This window comes from Diabrotica undecimpunctata, chromosome 9, assembly GCF_040954645.1.
Source record: "Diabrotica undecimpunctata isolate CICGRU chromosome 9, icDiaUnde3, whole genome shotgun sequence".
NCBI classification, from domain to species: domain Eukaryota; kingdom Metazoa; phylum Arthropoda; class Insecta; order Coleoptera; family Chrysomelidae; genus Diabrotica; species Diabrotica undecimpunctata.
This window is the reverse complement of record NC_092811.1, coordinates 67,324,335-67,345,463: the sequence shown is the minus strand read 5'-3', so window position 1 is coordinate 67,345,463 and position 21,129 is coordinate 67,324,335.

Below are 21,129 nucleotides of genomic sequence, written 5' to 3'. Positions count from 1 at the left end.
AACCAAAATTTTTGGAAATAAAAATAATCAATTTTAAGGGGCTTTAATCCCAAATAATACGTATTAAAAAAATGTTTAATTTTTGGTAGATTTTACAAATAATTCCTTATAGCTCTGAACTGAAATAATAAAATTGCACATAATCAAATCAATGGTAACTTTATTACAGACAAAAAAAACAGTATGTAATAAAAATTACAAGCTACACAGAAAATGAAAACGTATCATCAGACAATACAATAATATATTATACTTACTTATATCACAAGTATCATTAATATTATGGTGAATCATTTCCAACTACTAAATTATTAAAAAAATCATGGTATTGGGGTTTAATTGCATTTGTTTCGCATAAAGATAAGAGATCTCTCTTTTTAACTGCAGTGATACCTGGTACAGTATCATATGCTATCTTTAGTTCTAAGTTTTCTAGTTCAGTAAACTGAACCCTTAATCGGCGACGCAGGTTTATTGTTTTGAAGGGTCCTTCAAAACTAGTCTTCACTTTGAAGGAAAATGGCCTGTTCTATTCTACCTCCAAAACTTTAATATCATTCCATGCGATTTTGTTTCCGTCTTCATCAATGTTGAAATTGTTGCCAATCATTGAATATAAGTGTTTAAGGTCATAAAATCCATCAGTGCACATTTCATTTATTTTGAATGGTGGTCCATTTTTCTTAGCTGACTGGATAACGGTCACCCATTGGGCTGGTACATAAATAGGACCTCCTTTAAGAACTCGCTTTCGTTGTTTTTCAATGAGGGAATGCATGTTATCTCCCTCGTTCTGGGAATGTCCAGTAATCAGAAATTTATGTGTTAATTTAGGTATATTAAATGTATGCACTGCGTATACGTATAAGGCGAGTATAAACTTATTTTTGTTCTGTCCGGAACAATTATCTGAATAGAACACCACGTTGGTGCCGTTTCCTATGTCCTGCAGGTATTGAAAAAGGCATGTTCCAATTTCATTGGGGACCACGATGAGCAATGCCCTCATACCAAATAAAACAATGTCCCAGTCCTTTTCCGATATCGAAAATTGTGAAATTGAATGTAGAAAGTCGTCGCTTATAATAAAAGCTTGATATTTCACCACACGGAGTAGGCAACACAGCTTGTAAATCGAAGCATGCTGTTATGCATTCTTCAGATTTTGCTAATGTGGCGTCTTTGTTTTTTTTCCTTTCTACTTAATTCAACTTCGTGACGATGTTTCTCAAATTCAGATCTGAGAACTTCTTTGTCGCTTGCATTTTTGTATGACTCACAAAGTGAACACTGATCCTTTTTCGGTGTGAAGAATCCTATATTAAACTCTGTATTAAATATATCTCTAAAGACGTGGTAATTTCCATACTCACGTTCTTGTGCGATTGATTGAGAAACATAGTCTCTGTGAAGATCTGCTAACGTTTTTTCGCCACTTATAAATATTCTGCTTGTCTGATTTCTTAAGGATTGCGATTCAACTTTTGGAATTTCAGTGAAATAAGTTCGGATCCTTTGCTTGATTTCGTGCCCTACTTGCTTATGATTTTGGTGAAAGCCTCTTTGGTCTTTCTGTATGAAATTATTCTGTGTTTTTAACTGAATGTTTCTGATAAATTTATCACTTATGCTGAGAGTTGACATAAAAAATGTTTTGCATACTCTGTACTTGTTATCTTCAATCTCAAACTCATATTCATAGTTTGGTGCTCTTAGACGATTTCCTACATTCACTCTACGGTATTTAATGTTAGTTTTTTTTCATGCATTTTAAAACAAAATTTCTTTGTAACATGAGGTCTCCAAAGCTCCAATATTTTGTAAACAGCTGGATTCTCTGTTCATCTGTTATTTTATTGCATTTAAATTTACATTTATTTTCATTGCACCTATTTTTCATACCTCTAGCAGGAACTTGAACATTTTTGGCATTAGTATAAGCCTGTCCTAAGTTTCTTTGTGTCTTCCTCAAATTTTTCTTCCATGTTTCTGGCTGGCGCTTCCTTTTCCTTGTATTTTTTTTCTCCTCTTCATCCATTGCATTGACTGACATATTATTTTCTGCATTTAAATCTTCATTCACACCGCTTGCTTCAACTTGTAAGTTTTTATCAACATTTTTTTCGATGATGGCATCTTCTTCGGTAATATTTTCACCGCTTGATTCATGTGACAGTACCGGCCACCATGTTGGATCATCAATGCTGTCATCCGTGAATGCTGATAATAGTGAAGATTAATCCTGTAAAATAAAATAATTGTAAAAAGCGAATATTACTGTGGTTAGTACTGGCAACATAGATACTAAGAATGATGATGAATGACTTAGGTATTTACAATTGTTTGATGATCACTGCCAGTTCGATGGTCTTGATCTAAGTTCACACCACTACAGCCAGCAAAACTACTGGTGATCTGAAATAAAACAAAAAGTTTAATATCCCGTAACTACAAATAAAATTAATTGTAAACATCATATCATGGCACTAGTTTTATTAATTTAATTTTAATTAGATATTATTCCCATTTAGTAGCACAGGCTTCTCGCAATCATTGAGGCAGATGATCGATTATGAAATTATGCTTCTACAACAATAATCAACTGGAGTAAAAAAAACTAATATAGAGAGGCCATCAATCCAGTTCTTTAAGTAGGAACAAATATTGAATTCTAATAAAAAAGAATGCGCTACGAACATACCTCAGAGGCTATTTTTGCTTGGAACAGCTCTTCTCCACGACTTGCAGCTTTGTCAGTTAACATTGTTGATGGATTTCCATTCTTCCACGTATCTCTCTCTGAGATTATTTCTGTAGGACTATCTTCTCGGCCAACTCTTTCAAACTCTGAAATTTCTGTTTGAATTTCATTTTCTCTTGAGAATAAAGTCCCTTCTTCTAGCAAGGGTGGTAACTGAATTAAAATTTAAACTAATTAATTATCAATTTAAACTACCTATATAACTGTGCATTCATTGAAACTTGACATACTTAATTATTTAAATTCGTGTTGCTAAATACCCAAATAATAAATAAATAAATAAAAAACACTCAGTATTAGTCGTTCCTAGGAAGGCCACCCATCAGAGGAACAGTAAGTAATTATAGGTTATAATATTGGTAATAATAATCATACTTACACGTTCAGTACACTTATTTCGGAGATCTTCTAAAAATTGCAGTCTTCTAGCACACATTTTTCATCAATATCAAACTTTTGCTACAGATTACTCAAAAATAAAAGCTACACCAAACGAAATCAAGATGTAAATGAATAACGAAGGCACAGCAACAGATTAGTCGGTACTAACGTACTTAACTTAAAGGCAAAACACGCCTTTATTGGCAGCTCTTGATTGATGCATGTGTAACAGTGTTGCCAACTTTACAAACTGTAGGGAATTATGTGCAAATAATGCCTTATAGTTTTGACTACGTGAAAATAGTTGAAGTAAAATAAAAAATTACTTGCAAATAATCCTTTACAGTTCCCAATTATTTTTTTTAATTAACCAATGACATACAGCATTTAGGGGTATAGAGTGCAAGTATTAACTAATGCCTTATAGCCCCAAAAAGAGAATTTTTTTTTTAATAATTCCTCATAGTCAACTCAGTTTAGGATTTTTTTAGCAGTTAATGCCCTATAGTTCTCAAGGTGCGATATGTCGATCTAACACAATAACCAAAGGAAAAGATCTAAAAGTTTTTCATATAGACCAAGCCACCCAATAAGCTAGGAAAATTATGTGGCTATACCTAACTTAAAAAAAATAATAATTTTAGAAGAATGCATTTTTTAGACTTAAACAACAGTGTGTTTATGTCATTATACTTAAATAATAAATGTGAATTTGAATGTGAATAATTTGTGAATTTCCAAAAAATGTTTCAATAAAATTTATCTGTAATTTTAGCTTTTTAGAAACCATTGCATAACCATGTATATTATTTATAAAGATACATTATTTTCATATACATGTTTCATTTTATACATGAATCCAAGCATGTACAAGTATAGCAGTGTATACAAACTTCGCAATCTTCACACACTAGTTTACAAGGACAACTTTCTTTTACCTTCTCAATGGTATACATTTCATTGCTTGAAGTAGAGGGTACTAACCAACCATTATCGGATTTAACTACTTTATCCAGATCAAGAGACTGACTTGTGGCGTGCCTTTGTCTTAATTCATTAATTTTGGTAGAGACTTTACATTTGTGAATCACAATAAGTCTCTCAAATAATTTGTCTTTAACAAATTTCATAATAGCACCTATTGCTTTATCTAATAATCTCTTGACGAATTTTCCATGTAAATAAATATGTTTTATTGTTCTGTGCATATTGGTATTTAGGCCACAATGCAACCTAAAACAATATGCTCAGTGCTCAGCTTTACATGCATAATGTTGCTCGAAAAAAATTGCAAATTCCAGGGTATCTGAATCTTCCTTCAAATATTCCAGAAAATTTAATAATAATTTATTAAAAGCAGATGAATCAGTTTCTTGCAATAATGTCCTGAGCATATGATACACCTGAATCTAAAAAATGTACAATTAATTTAAAAATATAACATTTATATTATAGTTCTTATAATGTACTATCAAATAAAATTACTTTAATATATTAAAAGCTTCAACATTATATATTTATGTAACAAATATTTACTTACTTTTTTTTCTTATTGAGCACTTTTTCTAAATTTTTTCTCCATGCTTTATCAACATGCCAGGTGCAATACAATCTAAAAATATGTAAATTTATAACTTATTAAACAGTTACATTTTTTTAATGTTACCTAAATTCAGCAGGCTGCATAACCTGCATCCACGATTTATAATAAAAATCTGCCATATCGGACATAAATACTTTCGGTTTAATAGCCTTGCCAACTCTTTCTTTAATGCATTAAAAAAAATATTCATACCAATGGAATCACTGCGATTTGTTATCAAAAAAGCTGTTGGGTAGCCCTCTCGCAAATCATCCAGTATTAGGATGGTATGTAGTTCAAACCCATAGGCATTCAAACCATGGGTCCCATCAATACAAATGCAATCCTCCCCAAATCGTATCAATAGGTCTTTCTGTCCATCTTTTTGAATAAACTTCCAGACTTGCAGAGTATAATTAAATGAGTGTAATTAATTATTTGAGAAAGTAAAACACCGCTCCATGTGCAGAACAGAATGACAACTTCTTTATTACTTCTGTCATGGTAGCCAACCTGATTTACAATATGTTTGGGGATCAGGATAGGCAACATTTCAATAAATCTGTCATTATAATCAAGAAAAAATATTCATATTTTAGTTCAGGATTTTCTTTGCGTATAGTTTCTTGTGGTTTATATAAAAGCACACATTCTGAACTTTTCATTTCACTAACCCATGCATCAACACTTACTGCATCATTTTCATGGCGTACTGACGAATTGCATAAATTGAAACACTTGCAGTCGTTCCAAATGAGAGTTAGACACAGAATATCTTATTTCATCCAAAATAATTTGAAACGGAATTTTTGCAGCTATCTTTGATGCCACATTTTGTTTTTGTGCTTGGTTTAGAAATAGATGGCCTAAATCTTGCTCTTGTTTGTACCCCACATGAGTTGGACAAAAGTTGACAATATATTTTTTATTGTCTATGAATTTAACATTAATTCTTGCAGGACAATAACTATTAATTTTATTTGAGCCTTGATTTTTAAGTTTTCTGATATTCTGCCCCTTCTTTTTATATATACCTAACAAAATTAAAATAAATGTCAAATAACCAGAATAACTTTTTTAAATTAAAAATTAAAAACAAAAAAAATGGAACTCACCTGACCTATGACAATTATAGTTTGTTGTGGTACAGTTACCGATTTTCTTTGAACCATACATTTTTACAAATGATGAGAATGTTTCTTCTTCTACCTTGCATTTCCAAGATTTAAAATCTTCAAAAGTATCGAATACTAGGTAATTATTTTCAATGTTAATGAAATGGTCACTTCTGTAGTGTGAAATTAAATTTTCTCGACCAGAATTAGTATTTTCACACAATGCACACTTTAATTTTGTTAAGGCATTACTATTTTTGAGTTTTTTTTATGAGAAACCATTTTTTTTAAATTATGAAAACTTTCAGAGCAGCAGGATAAGTTTTCTTGGTAACAGGTGCTATTTCGTCTAATTTATCTGAAAAAGAAAAAACATGTATATAATTATTGTGTTTGGCTATGATTGACTTAGTGTATTGGTATTGGTTATACGTTATACCTATCTGAATGCTGCCTTTTCACATAAAGTCTAAGATTACTCAGATTTGCAAACTTTTTATTACATTCTAAGCAAGGCACAGTAGATTTGCTTTGTTTAATGTCCTTTGGCACTAGTATATGTAGCATATCTAAAAAAATTATTGTATAAGGATAATGCATTAAATTAGAGAATAAAATTATATGTTACCTGGATGTTTTCTTTTTACATGTGCCGTTAAGTTTGAAGATTTCGAAAAGTGTATGTTACACTTAGTACAACGATTCATTTTCTACTTACACAAAAAAAAACACAAGAGTTTAAATTATAAATACAAAACTAAATTTATAATATTTCACAACGGTCAAAAACCATACTTAAAAGTATTCACACCACAGAATATAAGTTATACGCAAATATTCAAACATAATCAACAACCAAACATCCGACACAGTGTCTCAAGTACGATTGCGCGAAGCCGTGGATTTTATAAGACACGCTCGGTCTGTAGATCCTTGTGTCCGATGGAGTTGCTGGAGCGTACACGTCTGAAATCTACGGTGGTCGGCGGCAAACTGAGTGGGTAGGGACATTTTTTTTTAATTTATTTTATTTTTACATGTGACCAGGCATCTGGAATCTAATCCTGGTCGTTTTTTCCTGAAGGGACAGTAATTGAATATTCTAGTTCTCTGACTTCGGCCCGCACCCAAAACGTGAGCTGCAACTACACATCCTCAGGTGCGAACCGCAGTCACAGTTCTGTAGTTCCTAAATCTATATATTTCCGAAATCTACTTACATTACTAATAATTGATCGAGTCAACGCCTGTCGGAAAACAGGAGTACAGATGTCGAGATCACCTCTCTGCAGTTCTGGTGAGCCACAGACCCTTATTTCAAAACTATCAGAGAAGATCTCCCACATCCGTCGACTCTGTGTATTGTTTAGTCGAGGTTTTTCCAATGTTACTTGGTATCTTTATCATATATTGGTATCATATATATGTTCTTAATTTTTGATATTTATCGATGTATCGATTTTATGAATTCTATTTATTTACTTAGCCTTAGCAGTAGCTTATCTAGCTATTCGTCTTCTATTATTGTAAAGTTCTAGTTGCTGCTTAGAAACTTTATCTGCTAGGTTGTTTAGTTGGTTAAAGTGTTCCTCTTCGTCCAGCATTTCATGTTTGTTTTATTCCTTAATATTTCTCTTAAAGGTCTTACATCCGCGTAGGTATCGCATTGAAACAAGGCATGCTCGGGTGTACCTAGTTGTCCACACTCACATAGATCGCTCTCAGAAAGATTGAATCTATGGAGGTACTTAGGATACGGGCCGTGTCCCGTTAAGTAGTGTACTAACCCTGGTTTTGGATTTGAAGTACATCGGGATCTCACTCAGTCTCGGTAGAAACTGGTGGAGCCTTCTTGCTTTTTGTGACATGTCTCATTTATTCTGACACTGTTGCCTTATGATATCGTTTATTTCTCTTACAGTTTGTGGTTCAACCCCAAGTAGGTCTTGGACTCTTTGCATTTTTCGCTTCTTTAGCCAATACGAGCTTGCTCGTTTTTTGACTTCTAAATGCAGTGGCAGAACTCCTGTTAGGACTGTCAGGGCTGTAGTAGAAGTGGTGCTAAAGGCCCCAGTCATTCTGACCAGAAAATCTCTTTGCGCCCTGTCCACTTTTTCTCTGTTTTTCACGTTTGATAGTCTGTGCGCCCATGCAGTGGCACCGTATCCCACTATTGATGAAAGTATTGCGTTAAGATACACTCTAACTTGCTGATATGGTAATCTGTAGTCCCTTTGGGCTAGACTTGCTATGCTATGCATCAGTCTTGCCGCTTTGTCACATACGCTAGTAATATGCTTACTAAATAATCTGCACTCGTCGGTTACGATTCCTAGATATTTAATATTGTTTGTTCTTTTGATAGGCCTTCCATCAATCCTTATTAAGGGATCTCTTTTCAGCCTACCTTTTACAAGACTATATACAGTTTTCGCCTGTGAGATCGAGAGCTTAACTCTCGATGTCCACTGCGATATGACTGTTAGTGTATTGTTCACTCGTTGTTCGAGTTCTCTTCTGCTATTAGCGTCTATGATCAGCAGCAAGTCATCTGCATACGCAGTGCATCCCAACACCTCTGGTGTCACAGTCATCTCAGCAAGCAGTTTGTTCAGCATGAGATCCCAAAAAATGGGACCACATACAGAACCTTGAGGGCATCCTTTCGATATATGCCGTGTCTTTTTGGCATGTGGGCAGCTCAAGCTTGCATACCTGTCTTGACAATAGTTTCTGAAGCTTTCGTACAAGTCGCCAGGGCACTGCACTTCTCGAAGTCTTTCGAAAAATGCAGGCCACCAGAGATTGTCAAAAGCCCCAGAAATGTCTATGAAAACCATCATAACATATTTGCAATCACTACTGTTAATTGTTTCATAAACCCTGTTAACAGCGTCCTCAGTCGATTTTCAGTTCCTGTACCCATATTGATCTGGGTGCATTCCGATGACATTCCCGACTTCACTCAGTCTCTTGCAAAGCAATTTTTCATACAGTTTACCCATTGTGTTTAGCAAACATATGGGTCTGTATGATTTAGACTGTCTTGGATCTTTGTCTTCTCCTTTACTAATTATAACCACATCGGCTTGTTTAAAGGCATTGGGGAACTTCCTTTGGTTTATACATTGATTGTATAATGCAGTCAAAAATGGGATTATCTGTTCTTTTAATACTTGAAGAACTTCAGTATGTATGTTGTCAGGCCCTGGAGCCTTTCCTCTTTTCATTTTCATCCGAAGTTCTTGAACGTGCTTGCAATGGGTGTTGAGCACCGCAATATTTCGGGGAATGGTTGAACCTGCAGCATCGGAAACACATGCTGACTCTCACGTACTCTTGTACATATAATTTGGTCAGGTCGAAATAAATGAAACCATCTTTTAAAATTTGTTTTATTATTTCTGTTGGTCCCTCTACGATTACATTTTCCACCCATGGGTTTCTGCATGGTTTTGCGTGGATTATTTTAAGATTATCCAGTTGTTCTCCAAATTTCTCCTCTAGGGAGTCATTTTCGGCCCTTATTGCTCTTGAGAAGTGTTCCCTGTTTTGACGTTTGTCCATGCCGGTTATCATAATTAGTGGGTCCTTAGTCTTTGTTGCGTCTCTTGTTTCTATGTTTCCACATTGTTGTGTCCTTCGTTTTAGTTCTCTATGTTTGTTTTGGTCCTCAGTTGTGATAATTATTGTATTGTCGTCTTTTGTTCTTTTTATGTTCATGTTCTCTAGGTCCTTTGGTTTTATGGTATGTCTGAGTTCGTCCATTAGTTTTCCTTTGTTTCCATGTTTTAGTTTGATCATGGTGTCGTAGCGTCTCTTGGCTTTAGGTGTTGTCCATGGTTCTTTCCCTTGTGGTTTTTCGACCGTGGTTTTTGTTATTGTGGCATATGTTTTTGTTTGAGGTGTTACTATTGATGTTGTGGTGTTTTCGTGTGTTTGTGGTGCCTATATGGATGTTGATGGTATTTGTGCCGGTGTTGGCGGTGTTTGTTGTGTGGCCTGTGTAGGTTGTGTCTCCGGTGTGTGTTCGTGCGTTTGTTTGGGTGTAGGTGTGTGCGTTTTTGTGTTTTGTGTGTTTGTTATGAGCTGTTTTAGGTCGTGTATTTCTTTTATTAATAACTTGTTTGTGTGCGTGTCTTGTGTTTCGAATTCTGTCGTATTTTTGTTGTTCATCATAATTATTAATTTGTCTTGGAGGCCCGTAATCTTGTTATCCTGTAAGTAGAGGTGTGTTATCAATTGGTCGTATATGTGTATGATTGCATTTGTGTTTTCTATTACCTTGTTACGATTTTTTGTATTAAACGATATTTTGACCCTGCTTTCGGAGGTTGTACGTGATATGGAAGCTATTGTAAGGTCTCTTAATTGCTGGATTTTTCCAGCGTTTTCCATTATAATCTCTCGTGTGGGTTTGTTTAGGTTTATTTGCTGGTCTATTATTTGTGATCTTGTTTTTGTTTCTTGGTCCATGTTTTGTACTGATTTTATTTCTTGTTCTAGCTCCATATTTATTTGACAGGAGGAGGGTGGGCCTACGCTCAGGCTCCTTCCTCTTGTTGGGGTCGGTTGTAGCCCCACGGACGCCCAACTATTTCACTGTATTTATTAATTATTAAATTTAGTTGCACTAAGTCTGTTACATGCATTTATTAATTACACTAATATTTAGGTATATAGTCTTTATATTATTTAAATGAAAAACGAGAAGAAACTAAGTCTATCAATTTTCACCAATATTTACGGTAAATTGTCTATGTGGAATTGAATTTTGTGAATTCGTGATATTTTATATATTATTAATATAGTTTATTTATTGTCTAAAAACTTAAATTTTAATTATAGTTAATCCTTGTTCACTTTTTCACTTCCACTTTTCACAAAACTTCACTGAGTTTAATTAGTCCCGTGTAGTTGCGTATTTTACACAAGTTTCACTTCGCTGTTTATGTTTATTCCGAACTATCTATGACGTATGTGTCTGTGACGTAGGGTAGTCTGCCGCACATCCTGTTTCTGTCAGTTCTGGGTGTTTCGGTAGGGTACTAGGGCCCTCTGCAGTGATCTAGACGTAAATGAAAAAGATACCGAGCCCGCTGTCGTACGGCCGTACCGTCCTCCTGGTTTTCGGGGGTTTCTGGACGATCTACGACCGCCGCTCTCGAAGAGGATCTCAAGTTTCAATGACTTAATATGTGTTAGAATTCTGATGCGTGGTGTATACCTCAAGTTCCACAGAGATGTCGGCCTTCTCACTTCGTGTAGCCGCGTTCCCTCTCCTCGAGAGAGGTACAAGAATGCCGGCAATGTCGACTCTTAGCTATAGCTATAGCTATAGCTACCTTTTTGTTAACAGTAAATCTTATAGTTACTATTTACGTAAGGTTTAGGAGACGAAGTGTTATTGCAGCTCAACCTGATCGGAAAAGCAATTACAAGTCCCCGTCGGGGCTTTCATTCGCTCTTTACCGTGACAGGCCCAAATAACGCTGTGGTCAGTTCAAACACGATTTGAAATAGTTCTAAGACCAATGTCTTTTCTATCTCAGAAAGTCGTGTTCTACTATCACGAAGCGTTTTGTAGTCCACACGCCGGATCTTGTACACTTAATGATTTAACTTCTAAATTGGATAACCATTATTGGATAACTATTCTTCAAATTTTTGACGTCTTCGACGATAGCAGGATATTGGTTAATTAATAAAACTCAAACGTAGCTTGGTAGCACACCGAATCAACAAGGTGTTACGGGGCTAGTAGTGTATGACGACTGGATCCCGATCAAGCAAGCAAGCAATTTAATTGAACCCTTCTTCTTCTTCTGGTTCCTATCCGTTTCGGATGTTGGAAATCATATTGGCAATCATGACCTTGCTCGCTGCGGCTCGAAACAGCTCCGTTGAGGTTTTCTTAAACCATGTTCTTAAATTCCGCAGCCATGATATTCTCCTTCTACCGGGTCCTCGCTTACCTTTTTTTACCTTTTGTTTTAATTGAACCCAGCCTATGAGAAATGTTCACCCAGGTAGTACGATCGGGTGTAACAATTCATTGGAGCAAGGTGTGTTAACTCGAGTAAAAACTGGAGTCACCCCACCGTGCTCCAATGCTCTAGACCATCCCTTTCCCCCTATAGCACTCTGATGCGCTATAGAGGCACAACAATCAGCCAAATGCTCTTCATGTGGAGGTCTAATAGAACCCCAACATGGTTTCCTAACCGAATGCAAAAAAACTCGGGACAGCGCATCTCCGCTATATTCCTGTTATCTTAATGTGGCTTATCCGCGAACTAAAATTGCTTACTTGGGCCTCAAGTCTCCGCTCTGAGTCCCGGCTCAGTTCGGCGACTTGGTGCTCAAGGGGTTGGGCCCTACGTGCCCGGGTTTTGGGGTTTTTGTTAGTTTTTTGGTGGCCGAAGCCGGTTTTTTGTGTTTTTTGTGGTTTTTTTTATAGGTGACCTGTGGACAAAAAATCATAATTAGTATACAGATTGAACCAATTTAAAACGGAACATACAATTTAATATATGTCTGTTTGAACTGCATTTAAAATAGTGGACCAATATAAAACTTGGACAAAAATAAATACATACCCGGTGATAGACATTGTATAAAATATCGTTCAACTATCTGTCTCCTTTAAAGGAAAGAGGAGTTTGCCTAATAGTCGGAGAGATAGAGCCGAAATTTTGAACTGATCAGTAATATGACATTTCTCTATTGGAATATATTCATTGTATCTGGGTTAAGACTTTGCCTTACAGGCGGACGTCCCTCGTGGTACAGGGGGTGGCTATACAGGGATGAAGTTGAAATTTTTTTCGAAAAAATTAACGATCGATAATATGGCTGAAAATTTGCCCAGAGTAAGATCTTGGTATAACTAGACGAAATCCCAAAGGGCGGACGCGAGAGTGGATACATAAGGGGTGGCGGACAGGGGTGAAGTTGCAATTTTTTGGGGAAAAATTAACGATAAGTAATATGTCCGCCATTTTCATGGCTTATTATTTAGCCCCTAAAAACTCTAAATCCAAAAGGGCGGACAGCTGGGTTGGTACAGAGAGCCACAAAACGGGGTCAAATGTACCACTTGCCTGCGCATTTTAGGTCTCGGTAACAATTTTCAAACTGATTTTATTATGATATTTTTATACCGATTGATTTGAAAATTTGTATGCTCACTGCTGTTACTATTCTGAGAAGCGTCAAGTAGAGTTTTCCTCAAAATTTTCCAAAAAAATTTCCGTAAATGAAAATTTTCGTAATTTTTTGAGGTAAAATCTAATTTGTAGAATCCTGTCAATTTTCTGTAAGTTATACCATGATTTTTTTCCAAAAATTTTCAAACGATTTTTCCGATAAGAAAAAAAAAATTTAGAAAAACTTCGTCATTTTTCTCACTGTCATTGATGTTATCACATTCATAATCTTCGTCACTTTTACTTTCAATAATATCACATTCATTATCTGCTTCATTTTCAATCACTACTTCTCGAACTGATTCTGGCATCTGAGGTCCACTAAACCATTTGAATTTATATGTTTCATCTTCAAACTCCCAACCATGTTCTTCAACAATCAATTCTGTTGGTACTTTTTTATGAGCATTTGTCCAAATATTTGAAATATAATGAGCTCGCAGTAGATGTTGGTGTAATTCATCTTGACATGGTGGTAAGCTTGAAGCATCGAAATTTTTTAGTTTTTTTTTAAGGCTCGTTCACATCATGCAACTTATACTGCCGGTTAAATAGTAAAAATCTGACATCGTTTACTTTTCTTTTTGGAATTGTTCTCGTCAGTCCAGTTCCATATAAGTGACTAAGGTTTCAAAAACTTCATTACAATCGAAGTCAGTCAAATCGAAGTTGAATAAAAGCATCTTGATACTTATTACATTTAGCGCATGCGTCTAGAATTACTGATCTAAATGAACGCGCATCATTATTATTTTAATATTTTAAAATAATAATGATGCAAAATTAATGTCCAAACAGAATTTGTAAAATTATAATTAACTAATGAAAAAAAATTCAATCAACTTGAAAGTTAAAAAAAAATCGGTTGCCTGTAAAGTCGGTTTTACGGGCGAAGATTTTACGTGACAACGTCTTTTTCTCGGTAGAATATTTATTGATATGAATATTATTAAATTGCACAATAGGAACAAGGAATTGAATGAAAATAAGAATTGCACAAATTTTAACTATAGAAATATATTTTGTTTACTAAAACATTGTACATGTAAACTTAAACTTAACTAATTTCTATTTGAGTGATTTTGTTGAGGATAGGACGATGATAGGAGAAATATGAAATGAAAGGAAGTGTTTCTGCTGTAATGTGTCTTGAACGCCAAGAACGTTCGAGAAAGACAGAGACACAAGCACGGAAGCACGCACCGATTCAACGCGCCTAATTCTCTAGTGCTGCGCGCGCAGCGGACCGATCATGTTTGAGTGGGAGAGAGACGCAAGGCATTCGCCGGTCCGGCGGGCCTCTCTCTCGTTCGGTGACTCACTGTAACAGACGTGAGCGGGCGTTACACTTTTTCATGAATGACTCCGAGCCACAACCTAATTTAAGACGTTGTCACGTCAAAAAAATATTGAAAATATCTACAAAGTAAATTTCAAAACTTAAAAAATTGATAATTCCACTATTAAATTGATTTTTATTAATAATTATTTATAAAATGTTAAAGGAATTCTACAATTTGAATTTTACCTATTGATAAATAGAAATAATATATTTTGTATTTGATTATTAATGTAATAATAAATCAAATTTTTCTTATATCTGAACAATCATTATTATTTATGCAATGTAAATTTAAAAACCTTTTTATTGTAATAAAAAATAAGTAAAATTACTATTTGTTATACCAAAAATATTTAATAGTTAACATTATAAATTCGGCCCTATCTCTTGGACTATAAGGAAGCGATAAGTGGATTGACAGCATAATAACTGCTTTTTAAGTCTAGTTTTTCAGTGATTCTAGGCAACCTATTTGGGTGGAGTTTTAACTTGTTCTTGAATGAGTTCCGAATCCAGTAGCCCGCTGAAGTATTGGATTTTTATAATATAATTATTTGACAAATTTTTGTTGGCCAACCACCTAGAGCGGAGTTGAGCCGAAATACATTGATTTCGTATGTTCCGTTTTAAATTCGTTCAATCTGTATAGTCTATATTATAATAAAGAAAATATATAAAATATTATACGATACCACAATATAGACCGTATCCTTGTGTGAGCAGCTGGGCCCACTGTGTACGAGGCGATATGCGATATTCTGGGTGATTTGAGCTACGAACTATCTTCCTTGTGTGGTGTTATGATTTTGGAGTTTCTTTTCACTCTGGGGTTTTGTATGGTTACGTTTCCCTCTGGGGGGTTTTTTATTTCTCTCTCTGGTTTTCTTTTAGTCGACTATCTGTTGTTTAGGTATTTTGTGCTTCCATCTGTGGAAAGCGTCATACCTCATTATCTCTCGTAGAATGTGACTGGGGTGGTTCTCTAATTCTGCGAACTTTATCGTGGCCTTTTCTTTCATTGTGTCAGTCACTCTGATTTGCTGTAATTCTCTGAAAAGGAATCTTTCAGCTACGTATCTTGGTACGTTTACCGCTTCTCTTAGGCTTTTGTTGTGTTGTGCCTGTATTTTCTTTTTGGTCGTGTTGCATATATGTCCCCATGCAAGTGACGCGTAGGTCAGTATAGGAAGGACTATACTGTTTATTAATCTTATTTTGGTTTTGATGCGAACTTGCGTCTTATCTGAGTTTATTGCAATTTTCCACTTTAGACTCCATTCTTCTATGTCGTCTAATGTCTGTAGGTTGGTGACTGCTATGTCTACATTTCTGTGTTTGGCCGTTATCGCTGTGTCGTCGGCATAGAGACTTAATAGTGTACCTGGTGTTCTAGGTATGTCTGCTGTGTATATCGTGTACAGCAAAGGTGACAGTACGCACTCCGGCCTCCGGGTTCCCGAGTTCGGACAGGACTTGTCCTATCCGGACTCTGAAACTACGGTTGCCCAAGTACGAAGAGATTAATCTTGTCATTGCTCGGCTGTACCCGTATCCTCTCATTTTGTATAATAGTCCCTTATGCGAGACTCTGTCGAATGCTTTGCTTACATCCAGGAATGCAGCTCCTGTGTATTGTTTATCGTTGAATCCAGCTGCTATGTACTCTGTTAGTCTGAGTACTTGTAGCTCGCTGGAGTGTTCTGATCTGTAGCCGAATTATAATAATAATAATTTATTCAACAATAATACAAAATTTGTTTTAATAATTAAAAATATGTGAATAAATTAACCCGAAGGTCTCCGAGAGGTGTGGGAACACCTGTTTCGGTAAATGTAACATATAATAAATAAAAATACAATAATATACTATACTAAACTATAAATATATATAAGATAAAATTTAACCATAAAAAACAAGCAGGTTGAAAATTTAGATACAACAATCAAAGATATATAATAAAATTAAACTTAGATACTAATAAGTATTTGACGAAATCTGCAAATACACAAATTATGTTATGGTAAATATGCTAAATAAAATAAACAATACAATGTATACAATACAATAATATATACTGCTTTTTGAATCATAAATAATCATAATTAAAATGTTAGTAGAAACCCTTGGTATGAATACAGTACTTATGTATTAATCAATGAGTTAACAAGATTTTTGAAAGGACAAAAGTGTAAACACAGATGCTTCAGTAAATATGATAAACACATTAAATAAAACAATAAAAACAGCATGATATATTATATTACATTTATTAATTACATTATTAATTCATCTTTAAAATTGGGCTTCAGGTATGATGTTCAGTCTGTCTGTTTCAGCTTGGAGTCTGCTGAGTATCACTCTTTCCACTATTTTGCTGATTGCTGGTAGTAAGCTTATTGGCCTGTAGTTTTGTGGGAATGTGCTGTCTTTTCCGGGCTTTGGTAGCATTATGACATGGGCCTCTTTCCATCTATTTGGGAATTTTTTAAACTTAGCATTGCGTTTATGATGTTTGTTAGGTATACGATGGCTTTCGCTGGTAAGTATTTTAGAGCTCTATTCATGATCTGGTCTGGACCGGGAGCCTTTTTTGGTGAGCTGTTCTTGATTAGCTCGTTTATCTCCTCCGGTGTTGTTGGAGGGATAATTTCGTTTGGGTTTTCCGGTCTTTCTCTTTGTCTTTCGACTTATTCTATGAAGTCGATGTCTTCGTCTGGGTGGTAATTTAATATACACTCTCTCTCGAGAGTACTCCTCAGTACCTCTGCTTTTTCCTCTGTACTGTATACTATGCCATTTTCTCCGTGTAATGGGGGAATTGGTTTTCTGTCACTTCTTAAGATTTTTTGCAGTTTCCAAATATTTTGCATATTTGGCCCTTGCTCTTCCATGTCCCTTATGTGGTTTTCCCAGTTTTCACTACGGTGTTGTTGTAGTGCTGTTTTGACCTCTCTATTTAGTCGATTTGCTCCATTTTTGTCTGCATGGTTCCTTGTTCTTCTTGCTATCTGTTTAGCTCTGTTCTTTTCCCTTATCAAGTCTTTTATTACTTGTGGTATATCCTTGAATCTGCCCGTTTGCATTTCTACTTCCTGTTCAGTAGTGCTATTCCTGATTGCTTGTTGAATGATGTTTTCCAACTCTAGGACCCTGTCTTCTATTTCTCGTGGATTGTCTATCACTGGGACAATGTTTATTCCAGTGCTCACGAGTCTCTTGAAGTTTGTCCACTTTGTTTTCTTTTTAATCCTTTTAATTGTACTTTCTTCTTCCCACGTTCCTAGTTCTAATAGGATGGGGTTGTGGTCGGTTGTACCTTCGTTTAATGTTAGAATTTCTGTTTGTAGTCCTAGGTTTTTAGCAACTACTATGTCTATATGGAAGTGCGTTTCCTGGGTAATGCGTTGGGTCTGTGGGGCCCATTGCCATAACGTCTTCGTTGTTTTCTATGTACGTGTTTAGTAGTCTTCCATTTCTGTTCGTAGCTCTGTCATTCCAGTTAGGGGATCTTGCGTTTAGGTCTCCTATTATAATTGAGGGTTCGTCGTTTAGGAACGTATTTAGATAATCGTTGATCAGCAGATGTTGTGGTCTTACATAGGCGGAGGTAATTCTGACTTCTCCTTGCCTCATTTCTAATCTTATTGTTGTTGCTTGCATGTTTACTAGTTGTGGTGTTGGTAATCTAGTATGTTTTATGCCTTTTTTCACGAGTATTGCTGTGCCGCCTGCTCTCGCTGTGTTATCGTTTCTGTATACGTCGTATCCTGGGAATTTGATATTAACGTTGTTCGTAAGTTTGGTTTCTTGAATGGCTACGACGTCCATTTCATATCTATTGACCAGTTCATCCAGAATATTCTGGTTGGTCCTTATACCTCCTGGATTCCAGGAGCCTATCCTCAAGTATCCCCTATTAGTTTGCACTAGTTCAGTGCCAACTTGAAGTCCGCTATCGCCTAGTTTACGACCCTAGTAAGTAATTCTTTTACGGAATTTACTAGGCCGTCCTGGTGTTGTCTGGAGATGAGGATGGTCTTTTCATGCTCCTGAGGTTTCGCTGCCTGGGCGTAAGATATCCCTGTAGGTGCGGTTTGTGACCTGCTTTGGGTGACTGGCCTTTGTCGTTGGGGTTGTTGTTGTCTGCCCCAGGTTGGACATCTGGGACAACCTCTGAAGTTGGCCGGGTGTTGGCCTTTGCAGTTAGCACATTTTGCCTTCTGCTCTTTTGGCATCGTGCAGCTCCTCGTCTCATGTTCCTCGCCACACTTTACGCATCGAGGTGCTTTGAAGCACGCTCTCTGCGCATGGTGGTATCCTTGACAATTGAAACATTGTGTGGGCCCTGTTGCTTTTCTAAGGTCTTCAATTCTAACTTTCATGTGCATCAGGTTAGTGATGCGCTTAAGTTTTTCGACGTCCTCTCTTTCCACCGTCATGACGAACATGGGTAGGCTTCTTTTGTCGGTCTTCTTTGAAATCGTGTTTTTGACCGACAATACTTTGATATTGTGGTCTTCCAGTATCTCGTCGTGTATGTCCTTTGAGCTTGATGAAGAGGGTAGCCCTCTTAAAACCATCCTTGGCTTTATGTCTTCTTCCAGTGGAAATGCTATCCACTAGATTTTCGTGTCTTCATTGAATTTTTCAATGATTTTTACCATCTTTCGGTAATCCTCTGGGCTTTTGGCTTGTATGAGTGTTTCTCGGCCGCTTCTTGATAATTTATTGTTGGTGATCACCTGCTCTTTTTGAGCGATGTTTAATATGGCCCCTAATAATTGACACTCTGTAATTTAATTACAGGTGGCTTTGGTACCCAAGTTTTCTTGGGTACTTCTTCTATGTCCATCTGGGTTGGGGTTGGAGAACGCCGTTCGACCTGCGCTTCACTAACCTGAGCCTCTTCTGTGAGTTTGGTGGGGGTGAGTGGGGGGAAGTTTTTTTTTTCTTTGGAATTGATGCCTCTTTGGGCTTTTCCTCGTTTTGTTTTTTGTTTTTCGGTTCCTTAGGGATTGTTCCCGTGGCTTTCCTTTTGCTTGTGGCCTGGTTTTCCAGGTTATCTTCTTTTTTCTTCTGCACCTGTTTTCCAGGGTTGCCTCATTTGATTTGCCCTCGAGTTGGTCAAATTTCTTGTCCATGTCGTCGATTATGGACTTCTGTGAGTTTACAATGATGTCTTGCAACTCTTCGATGTTCTTTTTGTGGGCTACGTTTTCTGTCTCCTTTTCTTGTAACAGTTTCCTTACTGTTTGCAGTTCGGACTTTTCGTCCTCGCTCTTCTTCCTGGTCCTCTTCATTGCTGCTTTCGGCGTGTCATCATCCGTCGTTTCTTCTGTGATGCAGTTTCCCTCCTCACGGACTTTTGTCCTCCTTTTCTTGTTTTTGGGACGTTTGAAGTCCCCAACGGCATGTTCTTCCCAATCGTCTACTGGAAGGTCTTTAAACACTTCATAATTTGTCGACGTCTCCTGTCCGTCGGATGCGTCGAGTGTCAGCGCGTTGTAGATGTTACCGTGGAGTTTCCTCTCACGGCAACCATCGGGGCTGGATGGACCTTGCACTCTTTTAGGTTTACCTACACTAAGTACCATTACATTAAATTTATAAACATTACTATCAGTTTGCATAAATCGTTTTTAGGAAAAATATACCAATGCACATACCTTTTACACTCTTTCCAGCACCTAACTGTAAAATTTCAGAAACTTTAATAGTCTTGTTACGGAAAAATAAGGCATACAAAGGACATAAAAAAGTTACTTTTCGTCTATGGAAACTTAACCGCAGCCATTACAGTCATATACTAAGTCGGTAAATAGCAACCTGCAAGTCAAAAGAACTCTTCTATTGTTGGCTTTTAACGTTTTATTCAACTATATCTATAGTTGAGTTTCTATATTCATTAAGTAATCTTTGTCTTTCAAGAAAGATTCGGCATCGCTAGTATCGCTTTCTTGCGTTACGCACTCTGCCTCTCATTCCTGGCAGACTTTCTTTCCAAGCTGAATTGTTTGCACATTGTGTTATTTTGATTTTCGGAATTGAAAGATCCATAGCCTTTTGAATAGCTGCTGTTAGCTGCTTTGCACTGTCATGGACGTTACATCCTTCTCTTATCGGTTGCGGCAGATAGAACACAGTCTTTAAGTGATCCCAGTTGGCTTTTCCTATATTGTATCTTCGTTCGGATATTTCATTATTCAGTTTTTTCTTGTCACATATCTCAAACGTTATAAAGTTGTGGTCGCTGATGGTTGCATGCTCTGTCACCTTCCATCCCTGAACGAGATTTGCAGCTTTCACATTCGACACCGTGATATCGATGTTACTCGTTTCTCCCACTCTGTTCTGGAAGGTAGGTGGGTTTCCTGCTCTGTTATGAAGCACTAGTTGTAGTTCATTTATCATGTCCTCAACCAGTGCTCCTTTCTCATCTGTTTGTGGAGAGTTCCACATAACTGACTTTGCATTTGCATCCGCCACGACCACAACTCTCTCGTTCCTATATGTTCTAAAAATCATTTTCATTTTCGCAATATATTGATTTATATCCTCGCTGAATTTACAATACAGGTTTGCAATAATTATTTTACCAACTTTGGTCTCTACTTCTACACAAACACCATACTCATCGCTGAACTGTCCTAACATAAAAAGCTTAAGTGCACTGTTGAAAAGTACGGTTACTGGCATGGGTTGATCTCCACAGCTTGCCTTTTGTGCAGTTATTGGCATA